Genomic DNA, 9,356 nt, shown 5'->3' with positions numbered 1-9,356 from the left:
CTCTCATTTCCATCTTTGGTGTCTCTTGCATTATTTTTGGTATTTAGAGTTGTACTTAATGGGGAAAAGCAGAAAGAGACAAGCATATGCTATTTTGTCAAGACTGAAAGTCTCACCTTCATTTTTAAAAATGTATTTTCACTGATGATGCATATTTAGAATTTTATTGATTCTGACCACTGATTTTCTCATCTGTATAATTTTGGGATATGTTTCTACTGATTGAACTTTTCTCCTTGCTATGGGTTCTAGTTTTTTTTTTTTTTTTTTTTTCCTGCTTCTTTGGATATCTAGTCATTTTTATTGATACATTTCACTTCGCTGGGAACTAAGTTTTGCACGCGCTTCTATCTTTTTGAACTTCATTCTGGGACACAGTTATTTAAAATATTTTATTTATTTGTTAGATAGAAACAGAGCAGCCTGAGGTCCGTGGCTAATTTTGTTCCAACTACTGAGACCACATTTCTGAGTACTCTACCTGATGTCTATTAGTTATAAACGGCTTTTCCACATTACCTACAGAAAAGTTGAAATATCCTTGATCCCATCTGGGATCCAGGGACTGTTTCTTTTACTTTTACCTGTGGTTCTTTCCCCAGTTGTCGGTAGTTTTCTTACATGCAAGCAGTGATCAGCACTAAACTGAGGACTCAAATAGCTCTGCAAATTTCGGAATCTCTCCCTCTCTCTGCAACTCTCTCTTTACTGGTACTTGGCCCTGTGAATTTTAGATACTTTATCCTGTGCTCTGAACTCTGTCTATTTAACCCAAGTTGACTTAATTCCAGTACCTGTTGGGGCACCCCTTCTTCCTGTACTCACTGGAAACTCTCCCATACATTAGACAGGGAGGTCAGAGGTGGTGGTCATGGCCTCCCTTAAAAAGGATCAAGAAACTTGCTAAATAAATGGAGTGAACAAACTACTCTATATTTCACAAACCACATCTGGGACTTGTGATTAAATTATCCCACAACAGAGAGGAAGAAGAGCAGAAGGGAAATTACCCAAACTCATCCAAGTGGAGAAACTCATGATTAGTGTCTTAGGTTGATTCCTGTTTATTGCAATAGTAGAAGATACAGCAGTAGGTGAAGAGTTGAAATGCTAATGAGTCACATGATGTATGTGCTAGCATGTACAATCATTGCACATGTGCACTCAGGAGACCACCCACAACATGCTTAACAGCAATGCCCATCCCCACACACTTATAAATAAACATATAACCTTCCCATAGAGGACATATCCCTAGTGTCAGACCTGGCTGTCTCATTCTCCAGCAGCCTGCTCTGACCCACCTATTAGAGTATATTTTTGCTTTGCAATAAATTCCTTCTCCTACTCTTACTTTGGATCCTCAAATTATTTTGTGTAGCAAAGTGAAGAACCTGAACCAGCTAAGGGACATTAGGGCAACCAGCAGCCACCTTGTTTGTTTCCCTTTTTCCAAGGGTCATTGTCCTGTGCAGCCTGTTATAGGTCTGAAAATTATTTGTTTGTCTGTCTTGACTATTTCCATAGTTGTTTAAGGTGGAGAAAAATATAATTTCAGGTTTTTTCATCGTGGTTGGATCTGGAAGTCCATTACTCTGTATATGAATGGCATTGTGATGTTAATATTTGCATTCTGGTTATTATTTAATTGCTAACAGTAGTTGGTTTCCTTTATTTATTTATTTATTTATTTATTTTTTGAGACAGAGTACAACATTTTTTCTCTTTAACAGTGTTCTTAATGGTGAAGTAAGATAATCATGTAAATTGCTAATCATTGGGTCTGACGTTTCAGTAAGAATTAGACTTCATTCTGACACCAACAGGGACTATCTTTGTAATTTATTGTACACTTAAAAATAACTAAACAAGTATAATTGGAGTGTTTGTAACACAAGAAAATAATATGTTTGCCATAATGAACACCCCAGGCTTGCCTCGCACTTGCCTCCACCAGTGCTTCCATTACTTTGAAGAGGGGCGATCATGGATGCTTTTATTGCATCAGGGAAGATTCGGAAAGCAACTTGGGAAAGCTGCATGTGAAGTAAGTAATATAAAGATACATAAGATATTACGGTGGATATTTGAAAGCCCACATAATCAAGTGGTTAAGATGGAGCTCTGCTCAAGTGACTAAATAAGAAAATGTCAATGAATGTCAACATTTTTCAATGTCTGATTAAAAATGGGCAAAAGATCTGTATAGAAGTTTCTCAACAGAATACATACAAATGGCAAACAGGTATATGAAAAGGTGATCAACATCATGGATCATAAGAGAAATGCAAGTCAAAATTACAATGAGATATCATCTCACCCCAGTAAAAATGATTTTTATCCAAAAGACAGTAATGAATGCTAATGAGGATCCTGAGAAAAGGGAACCTTCATATACTGTAGTTGGGAATGTAAATTAGTGCAGCCACTAGAGAGAACAATATGAATGTTTCTCAAAAAACTAAAAATAGGACTACCATATGATCCAGCAATCCCACTGCTAGGTATAGACCCAAAAGAGAGGAAACAGTATATCGAAGATATGTGCACTGCCCTGTTTATTGCATCACTGTTGAGAATAGCCAAGACTTAGAAGAAACTTAAGTGTACATCAACAGACAAATGGATATGTAGTACATATGTACACAATGGAATACTAATCAGTCATTAAAAAGTGAGATCCGGCTGGGTGTGGTGGCTCATACCTATAATCCCAGCACTTTGGGAGACTGAGGTGGGCAGATCATGAGGTCAGGAATTTGAGACCAGCCTGTCCAGTATTGTTTTAGTAGAAACCCTATCTCTACTAAAAATACAAAAATTAGCCAGGTGTGGTGCTGTGTACCTGTACTTCCAGCTACTCTGGAGGCTGGGGCAGGAGAATTGCTTGAACCTGGAAGGCAGAGGTTGCAGTGAGCTGAGATTGTGCCATTGCACTCCAGCCTAGTGACAGAACAAGACTCCGTCTCAAAAAAAAAAAAAAAAAAAAAAGTGAGATCCTGTCACTTACAACAGCATGGATGAAACTGGATGACATTATGTTCAGTGATATAAACCAGGCACAGAAAAACAAACTTTGTATGTTCTCACTCATTTGTGGGAGCTAAGCATTAAAACAGTTGAACTCATTGAGATAGAGAGTAGAAGGATGGTTACCAGAGGCTGGGAAGGGTAAGGGGGGCAGTGGAGCAGGGATGGTTAATGGGCATAAAAGTATAGTTAGATAAAATGGATAAGATCTAGTCTTTGATATCAAAACAGAGTGACTACATTCAACAATAATTTTATGTACATTTTAAAATAACCAAATGAGTATAGTTGGAGTGTTTGTAACACAAATGATAAATATTTGAGATAATGAATACGCCATTTACTCTGATGTGATTATTATGCATTGTATGCCTGTAACAAAATATCTCATGTACACCATAAATATATACACCTACTATGTACCCATAATTTTTCTTTTAATGATTGAGCTCTAGAGTCAGATTATGTAGGTCCATGTTTTACTAGTTGTGTGACTTTGTACAAATTGCTTGATTTCTCTCTCAGTTTTCTCACATGTAAATAAAAATGCATTAGTTTCCATTTCATAGGATTGTTTTAACAGTAAAGGCTATTATAGTTTCAGTATCTTGAACATTTCTTGCACATAGGCAGAAATGAATAAGACGAGACATCCAAGACTTAGAAAAGTCAAGCAACTTGCCCATGATAGCACACTCAGGGAGTGGAAGAAGGAGGTCTTGAACCTGATTCTATGATTCCAAAGCCTGTGTTCTTTTTTAAAATTATTTTAGCAATTTTCAAACCTGAGTAATTAACAGATATCTTTTAAAAGAAGCAAAAGTTATGTATAATACCAATGTTGTTTTAAATGATTTTAGAGTTTTTAATGCTAAATGAGTTTAGAGTTAATTAGCATGTTGCAAAAATATGTGCAAATAGAAACCTACTTATAACTCCTTATGCATGTAAATGATTTAAGCTATAACAGTCAAACACATTTACTAATTAAATGCAGAGTTGAACGATGCAACACAGTAATATTCGGTTTTCTAACATTTATTTAACGTGATGGATGTTGTTGTTTTCTTGAAACTAAAAACCACTCACAAATGAACATCATACTCCCAGTTAAGGTTCGAGTTCTCTTGCGGTCATCATACTCATACATCTGTGTGCCATGAGATCAGTCAATTTTTCCACCACTTTTCTCTGTTCCAACTACTGCAAAACCATAACATGATGTCATTTGGCCCTCACTTTGCAGAAATTCACCATTTGCACAGTAATTCTTCCTCCATTTTTTTTTTTCACTCAAGCTCGTGATAAAGTAGCACTACTTGGGTATAGCATGCTCAAAACAAAAACACTATTAGGGTTCCCCCAATATGAGGACAACTATTGATTTTGAGGTTGCCACTGGGTGGCCAAAAATGAGCTTATGTAAATAGTTTTAGATTACCATTGATAAGAAATTCCTAAATTAAAAGATCTCATGAACCCTTCAGAATACACCTGGGGATGCCCAGAGGACCAAAGATCCTAGTTTAGGAAATTCTGAGTTGTTCTCTATTGGCCTAACTGCTGTCTCCTCCTGCCTGGAAGAGCTTTAGTTTATGCCATAAATGCATTATTAATAAAATAATGCTTGTGTCATGATGCTAAAGTAGAACTGGCTGGAAGGAGGTAAGAAGCAAGACTGAATTACCTTCTCAAACTTTTACTTTTATTTACTTTTTTGAGATGGCATCTCTCTCCATTGCCCAGGCTGGAGTGCAGTGGCACAATCTCAACGTACTGCAACTTCTGCCTCCTAGGTTCAAGGGATTCTTCTGCTTCAGCCTCCTGAGTAGCTGGGATTGCAGATGCATACCACCACACCCGACTAAGTTTTGCATTTTTAGTAGAGACAGGGTTTCACCATGTTGGCCAGGCTGGTCTCAAGCTCCTGACCTCAAATAGTCTGCCTGCCTGGGCCTTGCGAAGTGCTGGGATTGTAGGCATGAGCACCATGCCCGGCCTCAACCTTTTATATGACAGAAGGTGACAATCTTATTTCTGAAAATGTAAGAGTTAATGATGTTGGGAAGGAATGATTTTCATTTATGGTTTGAGAAAAAAGGGGTCATGATCATGGATGACTCATTATTTCACTCACTTCGAGGAGACAATCAATTACTAATGCTTATTTAGCATATTATCATTTATAAAGAGCTTTCCCTTGTTTGATTATCTTCCATCTTCAGCCACACACAGATGAAGACCCTTCTCAAAGCAATAAACCATAACCTGGGAGTTGCTGTTTAAATTATGTATTCTAAACTCTAACTTCTCTACTTTCTGCTATGCACCAAGCTCTTCCACAAAGAATATTGCTGAATGAACTCTCACCTGGGTACAAATGGGAAAATATACCATATACTCTACAACATCCTGAGTTTCTCCCTTAAACTAAAAATATGGTTTATTCAGAGCTAAGGATGCCTGCATTTTCACAAAAGTTATAACAAAATGTTAGAAGCATGGGGCTCTGGGCTTGCATTCCCCCTTCATTACTTACCAGCTCTGTGATTGTGGGAAGGCAATGTAAACTCTCTACACTGCAGTATCCTCCTCTGTAAAATAAGGATGATCGTGACCGGCTGATGGATTTATTTGAAAGATTAACTAAATATGTGGGTGAAGGATGAAATCCTAGGTTACAATCCAAGAATCCAAGTGATGGATGCACTAAAAGCCCAGACTTCACTCCAGTGCAAATATCCATGTAACACAAATGCACTCATTCCACTACATATATTTTAAAAATTAAAAATAAAAAAGTGGCCAAGTGCCGTGGCTCACACCTGTAATTCCATCACTTTGGGAGGCCAAGGCAGGTGGATCACGAGGTCAAGAGATCAAGACCATCCTGGCCAACATGGTGAAACCCTGCCTGTACTAAAATACAAAAATTAGCCAGGAGTGGTGATGGGCGCCTGTAGTCCCAGCTACTAGGGAAGCTGAGGCAGGAGAATCACTTGAACCCAGGTGGTGGAGATTGCAGTGAGCCATCAAGCCACTGCACTCCAGCCTGGCAACAGAGCGAGACTCTGTCTCAAAACAACAAACAAACACACAAACAAAAAAAGTATTCACACCTTTTCCCCACAAAAAAAAAAAGAGTTTGTTATCTCTGTATAACATTAATATGTTTAATGTTTGTCAGATACTCTTTCAAATGTTTTACACATTAAAGCAATTAATCCTCATCTTTGCATTAATCTTTTTTTCCCCCATTTGACAGAGGGAGAAATTAAGGGACAGAGTGATTAAGCTGGTTATCTATACTCACACAGCAGGTAAGTAATGGCGGTGGAATTTGAACCCTGACCCAAAACTTGTGTTCCAGAGTCTGTGCTTATTGGAAGACTGTATACTCCTCCTCCATGTTTGCAAGCTTTTATTATTGTAAGGAGAGCAAGAAATTCTCCTTTGTCTTCACATATTGCCATATTATCTCAATCGCTGTGGACAAGTGTTTAGAGCTTCATCAGTTCCTTTTTTTGATACTGCAGCATCACTCAAACTTCTTACTCTGCCTGTAGGTTGAGCTGCATTTGATGCATTTTTGACATTGCGGTCAGCATGATACGTACTAATAGTAAGAGTGTAATCACTCATTTTCCTCGTAACGATGTTTCTGAGGTTAATCATCATTTTCAGAATACTGCCAAGATCTGAGCACTGCTTTCCTTTCCAGCCTCATCCCCTTCCACTTCCTTTCAGGTTAGACATTTTGGAAATCCCAAGTGGTTGAAATTTCCTAAGCATTCCATGCAATTTTTTAATACTTTGAAGTACTTTGTTTTCCTGCTGATTTGATAATGTTTCTATTCGTGGCTAAATCCTTTATATTTTTTAAACTCATGGTAAGCATCCTCTTATACAGAGTGTTTTCTAATATCTTCACGTGTACCTACTGGATTCTAAATGTGATTACATTCACTATTATTAAGCAAGAAAGGTATAGAAAGTATTCTGATTAAAAAAAAAAAACTGCAGCCAAAGTCCTATCAATTACTATGCACAGTTATCCATAGGGGGTTATGATATCAAACTTGCTTAGGGCAAATATTAAAGAGCAACTGAACCCAGTATGGTCAGAATTCCTGCTGGAGCAATAGCAGTGCTGAGTCACCCCAGCTGTAGTTGCATTCATGTATTAAGAAATTTTTGTATAACACTATGTGATCAGCAAAACTCAGTAGATGTTTTTCTAAGACTTCCTTACCATTTTCTTCTCCCTCCCAACCCCTATTTTCTTGTTATTAATCTAATGTTTGTCAAGAAAAATTTGGCCTCTTTGTATCTGATTCACTTACACTTGACTCATCAAAATATTTTGTAAGAGAGGTTTCAAGTCCAAGAAGCCTCTTGAGCCTCCTTTGTGGCTCTTTAAGACATTCTTTTCTGAGAACCAAGAGGTTGTTTATGGCCAAATCCAAGTCAATGGAAACTCCAAATGACTTAGAACTGTTAAAGGGGTCAAATATATGCATGAACATGCTCCCTGTCCTTAAGTGATGTATCCATGCACGAGGAAGGTTTTCAATTTCCCCTGAAGGTACCCTTCAGGAAGAGGATAGGTGCGTAACATGACCCAAGAAACCTGGCTTAAAATATTACGTATTTCTCCATGCCCTACTGGGATTTCTTTGTCCTCAGCGTCTCTAACATTTCAAAATCAGAAGGCACCACCTGCCAGACAACAGCTAATCTGAATTAAGGATTTCTTTCAGAAGGACATTTGGCTTACTGCCAGCTAAGGTAGATCAGAGTCTTTCCTGCCAAGCCACCTGGATCCCTGTTTCCTGGCTGTACCAAGTAGACAGGCCCAGTGTACGCAGGAGCAAGCGAGCCTTAGAAAAGATAATGCAATCCATGTGTCCCTCCATAAATATCTCTGTTTTTACTACATGGCCATAAGTCATTTTTTCAAAGATTGCAAATTTTATTTTAAAAGTACAACAAATAGTTCATTGTACAACTGACTTGGACCCTTAATTAGAAACTGCAGTACTTTGCTCATTGTATATAATATTATAATAGCCCTTTTCTTCCATTATCCAAATGTCGCTGATTTATCTTGTAAGATGCCTTTTGCAGTACACACAGAAGTACTGTGACTGTACAATTGACTGAACATAGACAATTACAGTCTCATTTGAGAAAAATAGTTTTCAAGAACATTTTTAAAATATTTCTTCCTGGCCACTTCCTCTAATCCGTACCAAACCACAGGATGTCCTAACTTGAAAACCTACCACAGCAGGGACAAAGCTCTTGTCTGGTTACTAAATGCTCTTTGAGGCTTCTTTTTTGGAAACTCATTATGAGTTCTCTGCCATTGCAGGTCACTAGAGGAAAATTATCTCATTGTTTCAAAGAAATGGAATTCAATCACCTCTTTAGTGTGTTGATACCATGACATCCTGATTTATCAGTTCTGAGCCTTATTACCTTCTTGTACTATTTACTAACCCCTAAAAGAGAAAGATATGGACACATATTCTCTGCCCCTGAGTCTCTGGAGAACTAGAAACTCAGTTACCTAATGCCAAACAGCTGGATTTGTGATTTTTCCCTTCTTTATTTCATTTTCAGCCAGATGTTTGGAATCACATAGACAATACTTAATGTTTCTGAAGAGAGTCTCAAAAATATCATGACTCTTCATATTGGGAACATGGGAAGACTAAGACCTAGAAAGATATAATTGAAGCTTATACAATCATGAAGGGTCTAAATAAGTTGAATATAAACTCATTCATAACATTTCAGAATACCAGAAATACTGTTTGAAATTTGAGAGAGAATTCAAGCCACAAACAAAAGGACAACTCAGTTGAGAACAAACATATGGAACTTGTTACTGTAGAGGTACGAAATGAAGATACACCTACTCATTCAAAAATATTTACGTATGTTCACAGATGATTGACAGAGATATTAAAGGTAATGAAAATATTTTGGATACATTGCTGACTTTTTAACTTTTGTGTCGGAGAGGACAATTCTGACTTTTAGCACCCTTCCAATATCCATACACAGTTTGTATCCATATGCTGGGTTGGTTGAAATCCAGTTTAGCAATTGCTACTTGCATGGTAGCTGCTTATAATTATTTGTTAAATGAATATTCATATTTAAAGTATGTAAACTCTTGCATATGCATCCTCATTTTATCCTTATTGTGATCCTGTGATATTTACAATGAAGAAGAGTCCCAAGAAAACTGAAATGGAGGTAGTATGTGTAGAGAAGGACTATGGGAGAATAATTACAAATTCAAACTCTGGAGTCAG

Source organism: Saimiri boliviensis, chromosome 15 (assembly GCF_048565385.1).
Source record: "Saimiri boliviensis isolate mSaiBol1 chromosome 15, mSaiBol1.pri, whole genome shotgun sequence".
Taxonomy (NCBI): Eukaryota; Metazoa; Chordata; class Mammalia; order Primates; family Cebidae; genus Saimiri; species Saimiri boliviensis.
Note: the sequence above shows the minus strand (reverse complement) of the source record.